The following is a 19,904-nucleotide window of genomic DNA, read 5'->3' as shown; positions in this document are numbered from 1 at the left end:
AGCCAGAGAGGAGATAGTGGAGACAGCAGCACAGTGAGAGCCAGAAAGGAGATAGAGAAGACACCAGCACAGTGAGAGCCAGAGAGGAGATAGAGGAGACAGCAGCACAGTGAGAGCCAGAAAGGAGATAGAGGAGACAGCAGAACAATGAGAACCAGAGAGGAGATAGAGGAGACAGCAGCACAGTGAGAGCCAGAAAGGAGATAGAGGAGACAGCAGCACAGTGAGATCCAGAGAGGATATAAAGAAGACATCAGCACAGTGAGAGCCAGAAAGGAGATAGAGAAGACAGCAGCACAGTGAGAGCCAGAGAGGAGATAGAGAAGACAGCAGCACAGTGAGAACCAGAGAGGAGATAGAGAAGACAGCAGCACTGTTAGAGCCAGAGAGGAGATAGAGAAGACAGCAACACAGTGAGAACCAGAGAGGAGATAGAGAAGACAGCAGCACAGTGAGAGCCAGAAAGGAGTTAGAGAAGACAGCAGCACAGTGAGAGCCAGAGAGGAGATAGAGGAGACAGCAGCACAGTGAGAGCCAGAAAGGAGATAGAGGAGACAGCAGAACAATGAGAACCAGAGAGGAGATAGAGGAGACAGCAGCACAGTGAGAGCCAGAAAGGAGATAGAGGAGACAGCAGCACAGTGAGATCCAGAGAGGATATAAAGAAGACATCAGCACAGTGAGAGCCAGAAAGGAGATAGAGAAGACAGCAGCACAGTGAGAGCCAGAGAGGAGATAGAGAAGACAGCAGCACAGTGAGAACCAGAGAGGAGATAGAGAAGACAGCAGCACTGTTAGAGCCAGAGAGGAGATAGAGAAGACAGCAACACAGTGAGAGCCAGAGAGGAGATAGAGACAGCAGCACAGTGAGAGCCAGAGAGGAGATAGAGGAGACAGCAGCATAGTGAGAGCCAGAGAGGAGATAGAGGAGACAGCAGCACAGTGAGAACCAGAGAGGAGATAGAGGAGACAGCAGCACAGTGAGAACCAGAGAGGAGATAGAGAAGACAGCAGCACAGTGAGAGCCAGAGAGGAGATAGAGGAGACAGCAGCACAGTGAGAACAAGAAAGGAGATAGAGAAGACAGCAGCACAGTGATAACCAGAGAGGAGATAGAGGAGACAGCAGCACAGTGAGAGCCAGAGAGGAGATAGTGGAGACAGCAGCACAGTGAGAGCCAGAAAGGAGATAGAGAAGACACCAGCACAGTAAGAACCAGAGAGGAGATAGAGACAGCAGCACAGTGAGAGCCAGAGAGGAGATAGAGACAGCAGCACAGTGAGAGCCAGAGAGTAGATAGAGGAGACAACAGCATAGTGAGAGCCAGAGAGGAGATAGAGGAGACAGCAGCACAGTGAGAACCAGAAAGGAGATAGAGGAGACAGCAGCATAGTGAGAGCCAGAGAGGAGATAAAGGAGACAGCAGCACAGTGAGAACCAGAGAGGAGATAGAGGAGACAGCAGCACAGTGAGAACCAGAGAGGAGATAGAGGAGACAGCAGCACAGTGAGAGCCAGAAAGGAGATAGAGAAGACAGCAGCACAGTGAGAACCAGAGAGGAGATAGAGAAGACAGCAGCACAGTGAGAACCAGAGAGGAGATAGAGGAGACAGCAGCACAGTGAGAGCCAGAGAGGAGATAGTAGAGACAGCAGCACAGTGAGAGCCAGAAAGGAGATAGAGAAGACAGCAGCACAGTGAGAGCAAGAGAGGAGATAGAGTAGACAGCAGCACAGTGAGAGCCAGAGAGGAGATAGAGGATACAGCAGCACAGTGAGAGCCAGAGAGGAGATAGAGGAGACAGCAGTATAGTGAGAGCCAGAAAGGAGATAGAGAAGACAGCAGCACAGTGAGAACCAGAGAGGAGATAGAGGAGACAGCAGCACAGTGAGAACCAGAAAGGAGTTAGAGAAGACAGCAGCACAGTGAGAGCCAGAGAGGAGATAGAGAAGACAGCAGCACAGTGAGAGCCAGGGAGGAGATAGAGAAGACAGCAGCACAGTGAGAACCAGAGAGGAGATAGAGAAGACAGCAGCACAGCGAGAGCCAGAAAGGAGTTAGAGAAGACAGCAGCACAGTGAGAGCCAGAGAGGAGATAGAGGAGACAGCAGCACAGTGAGAGCCAGAAAGGAGATAGAGGAGACAGCAGAACAATGAGAACCAGAGAGGAGATAGGAGACAGCAGCACAGTGAGAGCCAGAGAGGAGATAGAGGAGACAGCAGCACAGTGAGAGCAAGAGAGGAGATAGAGGAGACAGCAGCACAGTGAGAGCCAGAGAGGCGATAGAGGAGACAGCAGCACAGTGAGAGCCAGAGAGGAGATAGAGGGGACAGCAGCACAGTGAGAGCCAGAGAGGAGATAGAGAAGACAGCAACACAGTGAGAGCCAGAGAGGAGATAGAGACAGCAGCACAGTGAGAGCCAGAGAGTAGATAGAGGAGACAGCAGCATAGTGAGAGCCAGAGAGGAGATAGAGGAGACAGCAGCACAGTGAGAACCAGAGAGGAAATAGAGGAGACAGCAGCACAGTGAGAACCAGAGAGGAGATAGAGAAGACAGCAGTACAGTGAGAGCCAGAGAGGAGATAGAGGAGACAGCAGCACAGTGAGAACCAGAGAGGAGATAGAGGAGACAGCAGCATAGTGAGAGCCAGAGAGGAGATAGAGGAGACAGCAGCACAGTGAGAACCAGAGAGGAGATAGAGGAGACAGCAGCACAGTGAGAACCAGAGAGGAGATAGAGGAGACAGCAGCACAGTGAGAGCCAGAAAGGAGATAGAGAAGACAGCAGCACAGTGATAACCAGAGAGGAGATAGAGGAGACAGCAGCACAGTGAGAACCAGAGAGGAGATAGAGACAGCAGCACAGTGAGAGCCAGAGGAGAGATAGAGACAGCAGCACAGTGAGAGCCAGAGAGTAGATAGAGGAGACAGCAGCATAGTGAGAGCCAGAGAGGAGATAGAGGAGACAGCAGCACAGTGAGAACCAGAGAGGAGATAGAGGAGACAGCAGCATAGTGAGAGCCATATAGGAGATAAAGGAGACAGCAGCACAGTGAGAACCAGAGAGGAGATAGAGGAGACAGCAGCACAGTGAGAACCAGAGAGGAGATAGAGGAGACAGCAGCACAGTGAGAGCCAGAAAGGAGATAGAGAAGACAGCAGCACAGTGATAACCAGAGAGGAGATAGAGAAGACAGCAGCACAGTGAGAACCAGAGAGGAGATAGAGACAGCAGCACAGTGAGAGCCAGAGGAGAGATAGAGACAGCAGCACAGTGAGAGCCAGAGAGTAGATAGAGGAGACAGCAGCATAGTGAGAGCCAGAGAGGAGATAGAGGAGACAGCAGCACAGTGAGAACCAGAGAGGAGATAGAGGAGACAGCAGCATAGTGAGAGCCATATAGGAGATAAAGGAGACAGCAGCACAGTGAGAACCAGAGAGGAGATAGAGGAGACAGCAGCACAGTGAGAACCAGAGAGGAGATAGAGGAGACAGCAGCACAGTGAGAGCCAGAAAGGAGATAGAGAAGACAGCAGCACAGTGAGAACCAGAGAGGAGATAGAGGAGACAGCAGCACAGTGAGAGCCAGAGAGGAGATAGTGGAGACAGCAGCACAGTGAGAGCCAGAAAGGAGATAGAGAAGACAGCAGCACAGTGAGAACCAGAGAGGAGATAGAGGAGACAGCAGCACAGTGAGAGCCAGAGAAGAGATAGTGGAGACAGCAGCACAGTGAGAGCCAGAGAGGAGATAGACTGGACCACGGTGAGTCATTGGACGTGGTATATCTCGATTTTTCCAAAGCGTTTGATACCGTGCCGCACAAGAGGTTGGTACACAAAATGAGAATGCTTGGTCTGGGGGAAAATGTGTGTAAATGGGTTAGTAACTGGCTTAGTGATAGAAAGCAGAGGGTGGTTATAAATGGTATAGTCTCTAACTGGGTCGCTGTGACCAGTGGGGTACCGCAGGGGTCAGTATTGGGACCTGTTCTCTTCAACATATTCATTAATGATCTGGTAGAAGGTTTACACAGTAAAATATCGATATTTGCAGATGATACAAAACTATGTAAAGCAGTTAATACAAGAGAAGATAGTATTCTGCTACAGATGGATCTGGATAAGTTGGAAACTTGGGCTGAAAGGTGGCAGATGAGGTTTAACAATGATAAATGTAAGGTTATACACATGGGAAGAGGGAATCAATATCACCATTACACACTGAACGGGAAACCACTGGGTAAATCTGACAGGGAGAAGGACTTGGGGATCCTAGTTAATGATAAACTTACCTGGAGCAGCCAGTGCCAGGCAGCAGCTGCCAAGGCAAACAGGATCATGGGGTGCATTAAAAGAGGTCTGGATACACATGATGAGAGCATTATACTGCCTCTGTACAAATCCCTAGTTAGACCGCACATGGAGTACTGTGTCCAGTTTTGGGCACCGGTGCTCAGGAAGGATATAATGGAATTAGAGAGAGTACAAAGGAGGGCAACAAAATTAATAAAGGGGATGGGAGAACTACAATACCCAGATAGATTAGCGAAATTAGGATTATTTAGTCTAGAAAAAAGACAACTGAGGGGCGATCTAATAACCATGTATAAGTATATAAGGGGACAATACAAATATCTCGCTGAGGATCTGTTTATACCAAGGAAGGTGACGGGCACAAGGGGGCATTCTTTGCGTCTGGAGGAGAGAAGGTTTTTCCACCAACATAGAAGAGGACTCTTTACTGTTAGGGCAGTGAGAATCTGGAATTGCTTGCCTGAGGAGGTGGTGATGGCGAACTCAGTCGAGGGGTTCAAGAGAGGCCTGGATATCTTCCTGGAGCAGAACAATATTGTATCATACAATTATTAGGTTCTGTAGAAGGACGTAGATCTGGGTATTTATTATGATGGAATATAGGCTGAACTGGATGGACAAATGTCTTTTTTCGGCCTTACTAACTATGTTACTATGTTACTATGTTACTATGAGATAGAGGAGACAGCAGCACAGTGAGAGCCAGAGAGGAGATAGAGGAGACAGCAGCACAGTGAGAGCCAGAGAGGAGATAGAGATTACCAAAGCAAAGTGAGAACCAGAGAGGAGATAGAGGAGACAGCAGCATAGTGAGAACCAGAGAGGAGATAGAGGAGACAGCAGCACAGTGAGAGCCAGAGAGGAGATAGAGAAGACAGCAGCACAGTGAAAGCCAGAGATGAGATAAAGGAGACAGCAGCACAGTGAGAGCCAGAGAGGACATAGAGATGACCGAAGCAAAGTGAGAACCAGAGAGGAGATAGAGGAGACAGCAGCACAGTGAGAGCCAGAGAGGAGATAGAGAAGACAGCAGCACAGTGAGAGCCAGAGAGGAGATAGAGAAGACAGCAGCACAATGAGAGCCAGAGAGGAGATAGAGATGACCAAAGCAAAGTGAGAACCAGAGAGGAGATAGAGGAGACAGCAGCACAGTGAGAGCCAGAGAGGAGATAGAGAAAACAGCAGCACAATGAAAGCCAGAGAGGAGATAGAGGAGACAGCAGCATAGTGAGAGCCAGAGAGGAGATAGAGACAGCAGCACAGTGAGAGCCAGAAAGGAGATAGAGGAGACAGCAGCACAGTGAGAACCAGAGAGGAGATAGAGGAGACAGCAGCACAGTGAGAGGCAGAAAGGAGATAGAGACAGCAGCATAGTGAGAGCCAGAGAGTAGATAGAGGAGACAGCAGCATAGTGAGAGGCAGAGAGGAGATAGAGGAGACAGCAGCACAGTGAGAACCAGAGAGGAGATAGAGGAGACAGCAGCACAGTGAGAGCCAGAGAGTAGATAGAGGAGTGTTATGATAAGGTAATTCAGTACCACAATGGACATAGGAGTCAGAGCACATACAGTGACCTGACAATAACCCAAAAACATAGAACGAGCTCTGAGACATGAAAACTCTGCTGACCGCAATCCCTAATCCTCTCCAACACAACTAGAGGCAGCCGTGGATTGCGCCTAACGCTCCCTATGCAACTCGGCACAGCCTGAGAAACTAGCTAGCCTGAAGATAGAAAATAAGCCTACCTTGCCTCAGAGAAATACCCCAAAGGAAAAGGCAGCCCCCACATATAATGACTGTGAGTTAAGATGAAAAGACAAACGTAGAGATGAAATAGATTTAGCAAAGTGAGGCCCGACTTTCTGAACAGAGCGAGGATAGGAAAGGTAACTTTGCGGTCAACACAAAACCCTACAAACAACCACGCAAAGGGGGCAAAAAGACCCTCCGTACCGAACTAACGGCACGGAGGTACACCCTCTGCGTCCCAGAGCTTCCAGCAAGCACGAGAAAACAAATAAGCGAGCTGGACAGAAAAAAAACAGCAAACAAAAAGCAAAAGCGGAACTTAGCTATGCAGAGCAGCAGGCCACAGGAACGCTCCAGGAGGAAACAGGTCCAATACTAGAACATTGACTGGAAGCCAGGATCAAAGAACTAGGTGGAGTTAAATAGAGCAGCACCTAACGACTTCACCACATCACCTGAGGAAGGAAACTCAGAAGCCGCAGTACCACTTTCCTCCACCAACGGAAGCTCACAGAGAGAATCAGCCGAAGTACCACTTGTGACCACAGGAGGGAGCTCTGCCACAGAATTCACAACAGTACCCCCCCCTTGAGGAGGGGTCACCGAACCCTCACCAGAGCCCCCAGGACGACCAGGATGAACCATATGAAAGGCACGAACAAGATCGGGAGCATGGACATCAGAGGCAAAGACCCAGGAATTATCTTCCTGAGCATAACCCTTCCACTTAACCAGATACTGGAGTTTCCGTCTTGAAACACGAGAATCCAAAATCTTCTCCACAATATACTCCAACTCCCCCTCCACCAAAACCGGGGCAGGAGGATCAACAGATGGAACCACAGGTGCCACGTATCTCCGCAACAATGACCTATGGAATACGTTATGTATGGAAAAAGAATCTGGAAGGGTCAGACGAAAAGACACAGGATTAAGAACCTCAGAAATCCTATACGGACCAATGAAACGAGGTTTAAACTTAGGAGAGGAAACCTTCATAGGAATATGACGAGAAGATAACCAAACCAAATCCCCAACACGAAGTCGGGGACCCACACAGCGTCTGCGATTAGCGAAACGTTGAGCCTTCTCCTGGGACAAGGTCAAATTGTCCACTACATGAGTCCAAATCTGCTGCAACCTGTCCACCACAGTATCCACACCAGGACAGTCCGAAGACTCAACCTGCCCTGAAGAGAAACGAGGATGGAACCCAGAGTTGCAGAAAAACGGCGAAACCAAGGTAGCCGAGCTGGCCCGATTATTAAGGGCGAACTCAGCCAAAGGCAAAAAGGACACCCAGTCATCCTGATCAGCAGAAACAAAGCATCTCAGATATGTTTCCAAGGTCTGATTGGTTCGTTCGGTCTGGCCATTAGTCTGAGGATGGAAAGCCGAGGAGAAAGACAAGTCAATGCCCATCCTACCACAAAAGGCTCGCCAAAACCTCAAAACAAACTGGGAACCTCTGTCAGAAACGATATTCTCTGGAATGCCATGTAAACAAACCACATGCTGGAAGAACAATGGCACCAAATCAGAGGAGGAAGTCAATTTAGACAAGGGTACCAAATGGACCATCTTAGAGAAGCGATCACAGACCACCCAAATGACTGACATCTTTTGAGAGACGGGAAGATCTGAAATATGTGTCCAAGGCCTCTTCGGGATCGGCAAGGGCAAAAGCAACCCACTGGCACGAGAACAGCAGGGCTTAGCCCGAGCACAAATCCCACAGGACTGCACAAAAGAACGCACATCCCGCGACAGAGATGGCCACCAAAAGGATCTAGCCACTAACTCTCTGGTACCAAAGATTCCAGGATGACCAGCCAACACCGAACAATGAACCTCAGAGATAACTTTATTCGTCCACCTATCAGGGACAAACAGTTTCTCCGCTGGGCAACGATCAGGTTTAATAGCCTGAAATTTTTGCAGCACCCCGCCGCAAATCAGTGGAGATGGCAGACACAATTACTCCCTCTTTGAGGATACCCGCCGGCTCAGATAAACCCGGAGAGTCGGGCACAAAACTCCTAGACAGAGCATCCGCCTTCACATTTTTAGAGCCTGGAAGGTACGAAATCACAAAGTCAAAACAGGCAAAAAACAGCGACCAACGAGCCTGTCTAGGATTGAACCGCTTGGCAGTCTCGAGATAAGTCAAGTTCTTATGATCAGTCAAGACCACCACGCGATGCTTAGCTCCTTCAAGCCAATGACGCCACTCCTCGAATGCCCACTTCATGGCCAGCAACTCTCGATTGCCCACATCGTAATTTCGCTCAGTAGGCGAAAACTTCCTGGAAAAGAAGGCGCATGGTTTCATCACCGAGCAATCAGAACTTCTCTGCGACAAAACAGCCCCTGCTCCAATCTCAGAAGCATCAACCTCGACCTGGAATGGAAGCGAAACATCTGGTTGACACAACACAGGGGCAGAAGAAAAACGACGCTTCAACTCTTGAAAAGCTTCCACAGCAGCAGAAGACCAATTGACCACATCAGCACCCTTCTTGGTCAAATCAGTCAATGGTTTAGCAATACTAGAAAAATTGCAGATGAAGCGACGATAAAAATTAGCAAAGCCCAGGAACTTTTGCAGACTTTTCAGAGATGTCGGCTGAGTCCAATCATGGATGGCTTGGACCTTAACAGGGTCCATCTCGATAGTAGAAGGGGAAAAGATGAACCCCAAAAATGAAACCTTCTGAACACCAAAGAGACACTTTGATCCCTTCACAAACAAACAATTAGCACGCAGGACCTGAAACACCGTTCTGACCTGCTTCACATGAGACTCCCAATCATCCGAGAAGATCAAAATGTCATCCAAGTACACAATCAGGAATTTATCCAGGTACTCTCGGAAGATGTCATGCATAAAGAACTGAAACACTGATGGAGCATTGGCAAGTCCAAATGGCATTACTAGATACTCAAAATGGCCCTCGGGCGTATTAAATGCAGTTTTCCATTCATCGCCTCGCTTAATACGCACAAGATTATACGCACCACGAAGATCTATCTTGATGAACCAACTAGCCCCCTTAATCTGAGCAAACAAATCGGATAACAACGGCAAGGGGTACTGAAATTTAACCGTGATCTTATTTAGAAGGCGGTAATCTATACAAGGTCTCAGCGAACCATCCTTCTTGGCTACAAAAAAGAACCCTGCTCCCAATGGCGACGATGACGGGCGAATATGCCCCTTCTCCAAGGACTCCTTCACATAACTCCGCATAGCGGCGTGCTCAGGCACAGACAAATTAAACAGTCGACCTTTTGGGAATTTACTACCAGGAATCAAATCGATAGCACAATCACAATCCCTATGCGGAGGTAGGGTATCGGACTTGGGCTCATCAAATACATCCCGGTAATCAGACAAGAACTCTGGAACCTCAGAAGGGGTGGATGACGAAATAGTCAGAAATGGGACATCACCATGTACCCCCTGACAACCCCAGCTGGACACAGACATGGATTTTCAATCTAATACTGGATTATGGACTTGTAGCCATGGCAACCCCAACACGACCACATCATGCAGATTATGCAACACCAGAAAGCGAATAACCTCCTGATGTGCAGGAGCCATGCACATGGTCAGCTGGGTCCAGTACTGAGGCTTATTCTTGGCCAAAGGCGTAGCATCAATTCCTCTCAATGGAATAGGACACTGCAAGGGCTCCAAGAAAAACCCACAACGCCTAGCATACTCCAAGTCCATCAAATTCAGGGCAGCGCCTGAATCCACAAATGCCATGACAGAATACGATGACAAAGAGCAGATAAAGGTAACGGACAGAAGAAATTTTGACTGTACCGTACCAATGGTGGCAGACCTAGCGAACCGCTTAGTGCGCTTAGGACAATCAGAGATAGCATGAGTGGAATCACCACAGTAGAAACACAGCCCATTCAGACGTCTGTGTTCTTGCCGTTCAACTCTGGTCAAAGTCCTATCGCACTGCATAGGCTCAGGTTTAAGCTCAGGTAATACCGCCAAATGGTGCACAGATTTACGCTCACGCAAGCGTCGACCGATCTGAATAGCCAAAGACATAGACTCATTCAGACCAGCAGGCATAGGAAATCCCACCATGACATCCTTAAGGGCTTCAGAGAGACCCTTTCTGAAAATAGCTGCGAGCGCACCTTCATTCCATTGAGTGAGTACGGACCACTTTCTAAATTTCTGACAATATACCTCTATCTCATCCTGACCCTGACACAGAGCCAGCAAATTTTTCTCTGCCTGATCCACTGAATTAGGTTCATCGTACAGCAATCCGAGAGCCAGGAAAAACGCATCGATATTACTTAATGCAGGATCTCCTGACGCAAGAGAAAATGCCCAGTCCTGAGGGTCGCCACATAAAAAAGAAATAATGATCCTAACTTGTTGAACTGGGTCACCAGAGGAGCGAGGTTTCAAAGCTAGAAATAGTTTACAATTATTTTTGAAACTCAGAAATTTAGTTCTATCTCCAAAAAACAAATCAGGAATAGGAATTCTCGGTTCTAACATAGAATTCTGAACCACAAAGTCTTGAATATTTTGTACTCTTGCCGTGAGCTGATCCACACATGAAGACAGACTTTTAATGTCCATCGCTACACCTGTGTTCTGAACCACCCAAATATCTAGGGGAAAAAAAAGGCAAAACACAGTGCAGAGAAAAAAAAATGGTCTCAGAACTTCTTTTTTCCCTCTATTGAGAATCATTAGTACTTGGCTTCCAGTACTGTTATGATAAGGTAATTCAGTACCACAATGGACATAGGAGTCAGAGCACATACAGTGACCTGACAATAACCCAAAAACATAGAACGAGCTCTGAGACGTGGAAACTCTGCTGACCGCAATCCCTAATCCTCTCCAACACAACTAGAGGCAGCCGTGGATTGCGCCTAACGCTCCCTATGCAACTCGGCACAGTCTGAGAAACTAGCTAGCCTGAAGATAGAAAATAAGCCTACCTTGCCTCAGAGAAATACCCCATAGGAAAAGGCAGCCCCCACATATAATGACTGTGAGTTAAGATGAAAAGACAAACGTAGAGATGAAATAGATTTAGCAAAGTGAGGCCCGACTTTCTGAACAGAGCGAGGATAGGAAAGGTAACTTTGCGGTCAACACAAAACCCTACAAACAACCACGCAAAGGGGGCAAAAAGACCCTCCGTACCGAACTAACGGCACGGAGGTACACCCTCTGCGTCCCAGAGCTTCCAGCAAGCACGAGAAAACAAATAAGCAAGCTGGACAGAAAAAAAACAGCAAACAAAAAGCAAAAGCGGAACTTAGCTATGCAGAGCAGCAGGCCACAGGAACGCTCCAGGAGGAAACAGGTCCAATACTAGAACATTGACTGGAAGCCAGGATCAAAGAACTAGGTGGAGTTAAATAGAGCAGCACCTAATGACTTCACCACATCACCTGAGGAAGGAAACTCAGAAGCCGCAGTACCACTTTCCTCCACCAACGGAAGCTCACAGAGAGAATCAGCCGAAGTACCACTTGTGACCACAGGAGGGAGCTCTGCCACAGAATTCACAACAGAGGAGACAGCAGCATAGTGAGAGCCAGAGAGGAGATAGAGGAGACAGCAGCACAGTGAGAACCAGAGAGGAGATAGAGGAGACAGCAGCACAGTGAGAGCCAGAGAGGAGATAGTGGAGACAGCAGCAAAGTGAGAGCCAGAAAGGAGATAGAGAAGACAGCAGCACAGTGAGAGCCAGAGAGGAGATAGTGGAGACAGCTGCACAGTGAGAGCCAGAAAGGAGATAGAGAAGACAGCATCACAGTGAGAGCAAGAGAGGAGATAGAGGAGACAGCAGCACAGTGAGAGCCAGAGAGGAGATAGAGGAGACAGCAGCACAGTGAGAGCCAGAGAGGAGATAGAGGAGACAGCAGCACAGTGAGAGCCAGAGAGGAGATAGAGATGACCAAAGCAAAGTGAGAACCAGAGAGGAGATAGAGGAGACAGCAGCATAGTGAGAACCAGAGAGGAGATAGAGGAGACAGCAGCACAGTGAGAACCAGAGAGGAGATAGAGGAGACAGCAGCACAGTGAGAACCAGAGAGGAGATAGAGGAGACAGCAGCACAGTGAGAGCCAGAGAGTAGATAGAGGAGACAGCAGCATAGTGAGAGCCAGAGAGGAGATAGAGGAGACAGCAGCACAGTGAGAACCAGAGAGGAGATAGAGGAGACAGCAGCACAGTGAGAACCAGAGAGGAGATAGAGGAGACAGCAGCATAGTGAGAGCCAGAGAGGAGATAGAGGAGACAGCAGCACTGTGAGAGCCAGAGAAAAATTATTTAGCTGAGAGCAGCAGCATGCATAATCACAGTGACTGTCCCCTGTTTATTCCTGTTCAATTATTATTATTATTTCTTATTATAGCGCCATTTATTCCATGGCGCTTTACATGTGAGGAGGGGTATACATAATAAAAACAAGTACAATAATCTTGAACAATACAAGTCACAACTGGTACAGGAGGAGAGAGGACCCTGCCTGCGGTGGCTCACAATCTACAAGGGATGGATGAGGATACAGTAGGTGAGGGTAAAGCTGGTCATGCAGCGGTTTGGTCGATTAGTGGTTACTGCAGGTTGTAGGCTTGTCGGAAGAGGTAGGTCTTCAGGTTCTTTTTGAAGGTTTCGCTGGTAGGTGAGAGTCTGATATGTTGTGGTAGAGAGTTCCAGAGTAGGGGGATGCGTGAGAGAAATCTTGTATGCGACTGTGGGAAGAGATAAGAGGGGAGTAGAGAAGGAGATCTTGTGAGGATCGGAGGTTGCGTGCAGGAAAGTACCAGGAGACAAGGTCACAGATGTATGGAGGACACAGGTTGTGGATGGCTTTGTATGTCATTGTTAGGCTTTTGTACTGGAGTCTCTGGGTAATGGGGAGCCAGTGAAGGGATTGACAGAGGGGAGAGGCTGGGGAATAGCGGGAGGACAGATGGATTAGTCAGGCAGCAGAGTTTAGAATAGATTGGAGGGGTGCAAGAGTGTTAGAGGGGAGGTCACAGAGCAGGAGGTTACAGTAGTCGAGGCAAGAGATGATGAGGGCATGGACTAGGGTTTGCATATTCTTGGTTTAGGAATGCACGGTTCCGTGAAATATTTTTGAGTTGAAGGCAGGAAGTGGAAAGGGCTTGGATATGTGGTTTGAAGGAGAGATCAGTGTCAAGGATTACCCCAAGATAGCGAGCTTGTGGGACTGGGGAGAGTGGGCAGCCATTTACTGTGATGGATAGGTTCGTTGGGGGGGTCGGGTGAGATGGGGGAAAGATGATGAATTCTGTTTTGTCCATGTTAAGTTTTAGAAATCTAGCGGAGAAGAAGGATGAAATAGTGGACAGACATTGAGGGATTCTGGTTAGGAGGGTGGTGATATCTGGTCCAGAGATGTAAATCTGTGTGTCGTCAGCATAGAGATGATACTGAAAGCCGTGAGATTCTATGAGCTGTCCCAGGCCAAAGGTGTAGATGGAGAAGGGCAGGGGCCCTAGAACTGAACCTTGCGGGACTCCGACAGATAAGGGGTGAGGTGAGGAGGTGGTGTGTGAGTGGGAGACGCTGAATGTCCAGTCAGTTAGGTATGACGAGATCCAGGATAGGGCCAAGTCTGTCATGCCAAGGGATGAGAGGGTCCGCAGCAACAGGGAATGGTCCACTGTGTCAAAGGCAGAGGACAGGTCCAGGAGGAGGAGGACAGAGTAGTGTCGCTTGCTCTTGGCGGTTAATAGGTCATTGGTGACCTTAGTTAAGGCGGTTTCAGTGGAGTGGTGTGACCGGAAGCCTGATTGTAAGTGGTCGAAGAGGGAGCTGGAAGATAGATGGGAGGTCAGTTCAAGATGGACGTGTTATTCCAGTAGTTTTGAAGCATAGGGGAGAATTGATATAGGGCGATAGCACAATCCCATCTTTATATATAATTGTCTAAGGGTCTGTTTGTAACCGAAATCCCGCGTCGCTGATTGGTCGTGCCCGGCCGGCCTCGACCAATCAGCGTTGATAAATAAACTACATACATATACTAGAATGAGAATGACATGAAGGATAGTCTGTGAGGGAGAGAATAACATGGAGGACAATCTGTGAGGGAGAGAATAACATGGAGGACAGTCTGTGAGGGAGAGAATAACATGGAGGACAGTGTGTGAGGGAGAGAATAACATGGAGGACAGTCTGTGAGGGAGAGAATAACATGGAGGACAGTCTGTGAGGGAGAGAATAACATGGAGGACAGTCTGTGAGGGAGAGAATAACATGGAGGACAGTCTGTGAGGGAGATAATTACATGGAGGACAGTCTGTGAAGGCAAGAATAACATGAAGGACAGTCTGTGAGGGAGGGAATAACATGAAGGACAGTCTGTGAGGGAGAGAATAATATGGAGGACAGTCTGTGAGGCAGAGAATAACAGGAAGGTCAGGCTGTGAGGGTGAGAATAACATGAAGGACAGTCTGTGAGAGAGAAAATAACATGGAGGACAGTCTGTGAGGCAGAGAATAACAGGAAGGTCAGGCTGTGAGGGTGAGAATAACATGAAGGACAGTCTGTGAGGGAGAGAATAACATGGAGGACAGTCTGCGAGGGAGAGAATAATATGGAGGACAGTCTGAGAGGGAGAGAATAACATGAAGGACAGTCTGTGAGGGCGAGAATAACAGGAAGGACAGTCTGTGAGGGAGGGAATAACATGGAGGACAGTCTGAGAGGGTGAGAATAACATGAAGGACAGTCTGTGAGGGCGAGAATAACATGGAGGACAGTCTGTGAGGGCGAGAATAACATGGAGGACAGTCTGTGAGGGAGAGAATAACATGGAGGACAGTCTGTGAGGGAGAGAATAACATGGAGGACAGTCTGTGAGGGCGAGAATAACATGGAGGACAGTCTGTGAGGGAGAGAATAACATGGAGGACAGTCTGTGAGGGAAAGAATAACATGGAGGACAGTCTGTGAGGGAGAGAATAAACACCGCTTCACTGATAATGTATATATTTTACCTGGAAAATCCTGTGTATTAATTGCATTATTCTTAAATCTTCATAAATAAATTACATACATATTCTAGAATGCCCGATGCGTTCGAATCGGGCCACCATCTAGTCTTTATAAATCTGTCCTTCTATATGTTATCAGACAGACTGGTAAAGACAGTGAAATCTGTGAGTTATTGGTTAAGCTTATAGATGCATACGGGAAGTGAAAAGTTAACCCCCTCATGACCGGAGCTTTTTTCTTTTTTGCGTTTTCGTTTTTCGCTCCCCTTCTTCCCAGAGCCATAACTTTTTTAATTTTTCTGTCAATATGGCCATGTGAGGGCTTAATTTTTGTGGGACAAGTTGTACTTTTGAACGATACCATTGGTTTTACCATGTCGTGTAACAGAAAATGGGAAAAAAGCTCCAAGTGCGGTGAAATTGCAAAAAAAGTGCAATCCCACACTTGTTTTTTGTTTGGCTTTTTTGCTAGATTCACTAAATGCTAAAACTGACCTGCCATTGTGATTCTCCAGGTCATTACGAATTCATAGACAGCAAACATTTCTAGGTTCTATTTTATCCAAGTGGTGAAAAAAATTCAAAAAAATGCGCACATTTCCCGATACCCGTAGAGTCTCCATTTTTCGCGCTCTGGGGCCGCCTGAGGGCTTATTTTTTGCGTGACAAGCTGACATTATTAAAGATACAATTTTTATGCAGATACAATCTTTTGATCGCCCGTTATTGCATTTTAATGCAATGTTGCGGTGACCAAAAATATGTAATTCTGGTGTTTTGATTTTTTTGTCGCTACGCCGTTTATCGATCAGGTTACCGTATATACTCGAGTATAAGCCGAGATTTTCAGCCCAAATTTTAGGGCTGAAAGTGCCCCCCTCGGCTTATACTCGAGTCACGGTAGCGGTGGGGTCGGCAGGTGAGGGGCTGAGGGCGCTGGGGTATACTTACCTAGTCCCAGCGATCCTCGCGCTGTCCCTGCCGTCCCACGGGCTTCGGCGCTGCAGCTTCTTCCTCTCTTCAGCGGTCACGTGGGACCGCTCATTACAGAAATGAATAAGCGGCTCCACCTCCCATAGGGGCGGAGCCGCTTATTCATTTCTCTAATCAGCGGTGCCGGTGACCGCTGATAGAGAAAGAAGCTGCAGCGCCGAAGACAGGAGGGGACAGCGCGAGGATCGCCAGGACTAGGTGAGTATGTTATATTCACCTGTCCTCGTTCCAGCCGCCGGGCGCCGATCCATCTTCCCGGCCGGCGCCTCCATCTTCCCGGCGTCTGCGCTCTCTGACTGATCAGGCAGAGGGCGCGATGACGCATATAGTGTGCGCGGCGCCCTCTGCCTGATCAGTCAGAGCAGAGACGCCGGGAAGATGGAGGCGCCGGAACGAGACGCTGGGAGCTGCAATCAAGGGAGGTGAGTATGTGTTGTTTTTTTTTTATTGCAGCAGTAGCAGCGGCAGCACAGATTAATGTGGAGCATCTATGGGGCACAGTGAACGGTGCAGAGCACCGTATAAGGCACAGCTAGGGGGCACAATGAACGGTGCAGAGCACCGTATATGGAGCACATCTATGGGGCACAGTGAACGGTGCAGAGCACCGTATAAGGCACAGCTAGGGGGCACAATGAACGGTGCAGAGCACCGTATATGGCACATCTATGGGGCACAATGAACGGTGCAGAGCACCGTATATGGCACATCTATGGGGCACAGTGAACGGTGCAGGGCACCGTATATGGAGCACATCTATGGGGCACAGTGAACGGTGCAGAGCACCGTATAAGGCACAGCTAGGGGGCACAATGAACGGTGCAGAGCACCGTATAAGGCACAGCTAGGGGGCACAGTGAACGGTGCAGAGCACCGTATAAGGCACAGCTAGGGGGCACAATGAACGGTGCAGAGCACCGTATAAGGCACAGCTAGGGGGCACAATGAACGGTGCAGAGCACCGTATAAGGCACAGCTAGGGGGCACAGTGAACGGTGCAGAGCACCGTATATGGCACAGCTAGGGGGCACAATGAACGGTGCAGAGCACCGTATAAGGCACAGCTAGGGGGCACAGTGAACGGTGCAGAGCACCGTATATGGCACAGCTAGGGGGCACAATGAACGGTGCAGAGCACTGTATATGGCACATCTATGGGGCACAGTGAACGGTGCAGAGCACCGTATATGGCACATCTATGGGGCACAGTGAACGGTGCAGAGCACTGTATATGGCACAGCTAGGGGGCACAGTGAACGGTGCAGGGCACCGTATATGGCACATCTATGGGGCACAATGAACGGTGCAGAGCACCGTATATGGCACATCTATGGGGCACAGTGAACGGTGCAGAGCACTGTATATGGCACAGCTAGGGGGCACAGTGAACGGTGCAGAGCACTATATGGGGCACAGCTATGGGGAAATATGAATGGTGTAGAGCACTATATGGCACAGCTATGGGGAAATAATGATCTATTTTTATTTTTGAAATTCACCGGTAAATGCTGCATTTCCACCCTAGGCTTATACTCGAGTCAATAAGTTTTCCCAGTTTTTTGTGGCAAAATTAGGGGGGTCGGCTTATACTCGGGTCGGCTTATACTCGAGTATATACGGTAATTATTTTTGTATTGTAGATTGCGATCCCCAATGGGGACAGTACCGATAATGTCTCTAAAGCTCTGCGGGAATTATTGTCGCTATCTAAGTGAGTAAAATAAATAAATCTTGAAATGACAGCGACCATTTGATGTGTGGTGCCCCCCGCATCCCACCAGATAAGTGACAATGACACCATTGTCAATAAATATATATTTTTTATCATATAAATTAAAAATGTTCATATTTTATAGGTACTGTAAATCTATCCGAATCAAATTGTAATTTGCTCTAGATTTAAAAAAAATACTATAACTTGTAATCATTTTTTTTTCTAGGTTACAGAAGATATTTTCCGTGAACAATAAGAATACTAGAAGTTTTTCATCTGCTAAACACTTGGGTCTCACCACCCTGACCATTATAGTAATTCTACTTGTAATAGACAGTACATTGTAATACACAACGATTTTTCTGCAGCTTAATACAAAATTGTCCGAGAACCGCGTATCGTTCATCATAGTAGAGACACATTTTCCATAAAACGAGGATTCAGCTACACGTGTGATGCGTCCGATACACATGATATTGCCATAATATCAGACAATTGCCGTCTGAGGGAATGAATGAAGAAAACATTTCCATTTACTTTTCCTTCACTAACCTCAAGAATCATTGGTGCCTATCAGATTCTTTTGTTGGAAAATGTTCGATTGAGTTCTCCTTTAGGGCAAACTTTGTATTAGACCATTCCTCTTCTTAACGGTTGGATGAAACGCTTTGTTACAGTGTGTATTTTCTATACAGTTATAACTCGTAAGCAGCTTTTGTTTAATTGTAACGAAGAATGAATGTTCAAAGTAGAATTTTATAAAAAAAACAAAACAAAACAATGTATAGTCTCTTGTTTAAGCAAACAGACATACATTGCTGGAAATATATCAAATATCCAAAATAAATCAATTCTAAAGAACAGCTTGCTTTGAATCATGATTTTTTTTCTTTTCTTTTAACGTGTCTGCCTGTATAATTTGAAGTTTTTGAAATTCCTTGAGCAATATGTCCACCTTGACATCCTCACTTCCAACCCACCACTCAACTAAGATGGCCCCACTCATGATCTAGTCATTTTTAAAGCTGTAAATCAACAGGGGTGTGTGATCCATATATTATATTGTACTACTAAGACATTATGAACCAGTCTTAGTCACTATGTCTCTCCGTATAGGGAGAAAAAAAGTGGCCAGAAGTAAGCACAATGACCATAAATTGAAGAAGTGTAGACGAAACGTGCGTCGGGGTTGAGGGACATGGCATGGATCCTGCATTTGTTATAGTAAGTTACTCAGCATGGGCATTTAGCTCACATGTGTTAAGCTCTATGTAGATTGATAAAAACTCTTTCTTCAGATACTGGTAGTACTGGTGGTGCTGGTAGTCCTTATCTATTGTTAGCACAGAGTCCTATTGTATGATTGACCCATTTAGGACATCTGTTCGCTTTAATCTTGGATTTAGGATCAAGACGCAGCCTCTATTTACATGGCATAAGTTTTATCTCTACATTTTTGTGATATTCTGTGTATTAATAAAGATTTTATATGATATTTTCTTCAATTTATGGTCATTGTGCTTATTTCTGGCCACTTTTTTCTCCCTATATGGAGATACATAAGCGACTCAGACTGGTTCGTAATTTCTAAAGCTTTGTGGCATTACTCTGCTATACCTGTAAACCTGTCCTCTGCCTTCTCCGACATGGTCCGTCACTCATGCTTCTTGCAAATTCTGTCATCCTTTAGCATTGATAACTTTGCCATTTTTTCGATCTACTCAAACCTCATGATCTGTACTTTCAGGGGCTGATCCATCAATCAATTTATGCCAGTTCTCTTGTGTAAAATAGTTTGAAATGTGCAAAATTGTTGTACAACGTGAAGTTGAAAGATGTCAGAGTTTGGCCAAGAGTGGGCATGGACAAGAATGTCCTACAAATTTATCATAATTTATGCTACAAACATGGAGTAAATTACGTGAGCCATGTACTCCAGTCCCCAACTAGTATACATTGCTTGTGTTGGTGCATGGTAGCTAAATTACTCACCACATTCACCTCTAAATGAATTTTGAGCTTGTTACTGCAGCGTACACTCCATCAAGACTAGTATGCAGAATATCAATCTGGGACCTTAGTTTTTCCAATTCGCA

General features: G+C 47.1%; 1 protein-coding gene across 2 annotated transcripts in view; it reads left to right on the top strand.

Moving 5' to 3' along the window:
- LOC138648689 (spexin prohormone 2-like) overlaps positions 1-19,311 on the top strand; it is a 29,153-nt gene extending 9,842 nt beyond the window's left edge. The window contains exon 4 of one of the 2 annotated variants that reach the window (XR_011315177.1): positions 18,035-18,160. The gene's annotated coding sequence lies outside the window, so the exon portion shown is untranslated. Of the gene's footprint in view, positions 1-18,034 lie in introns of both variants that reach the window. The other variant, XM_069738485.1, reaches the window with a different exon arrangement.
- The last annotated feature ends 593 nt before the right edge of the window (positions 19,312-19,904 follow it).

The sequence above is a fragment of the Ranitomeya imitator genome, chromosome 9 (assembly GCF_032444005.1).
Source record: "Ranitomeya imitator isolate aRanImi1 chromosome 9, aRanImi1.pri, whole genome shotgun sequence".
Lineage (NCBI taxonomy): Eukaryota > Metazoa > Chordata > Amphibia > Anura > Dendrobatidae > Ranitomeya > Ranitomeya imitator.
Note: the sequence above shows the minus strand (reverse complement) of the source record. Positions and strands in the feature narration are given on the sequence as shown.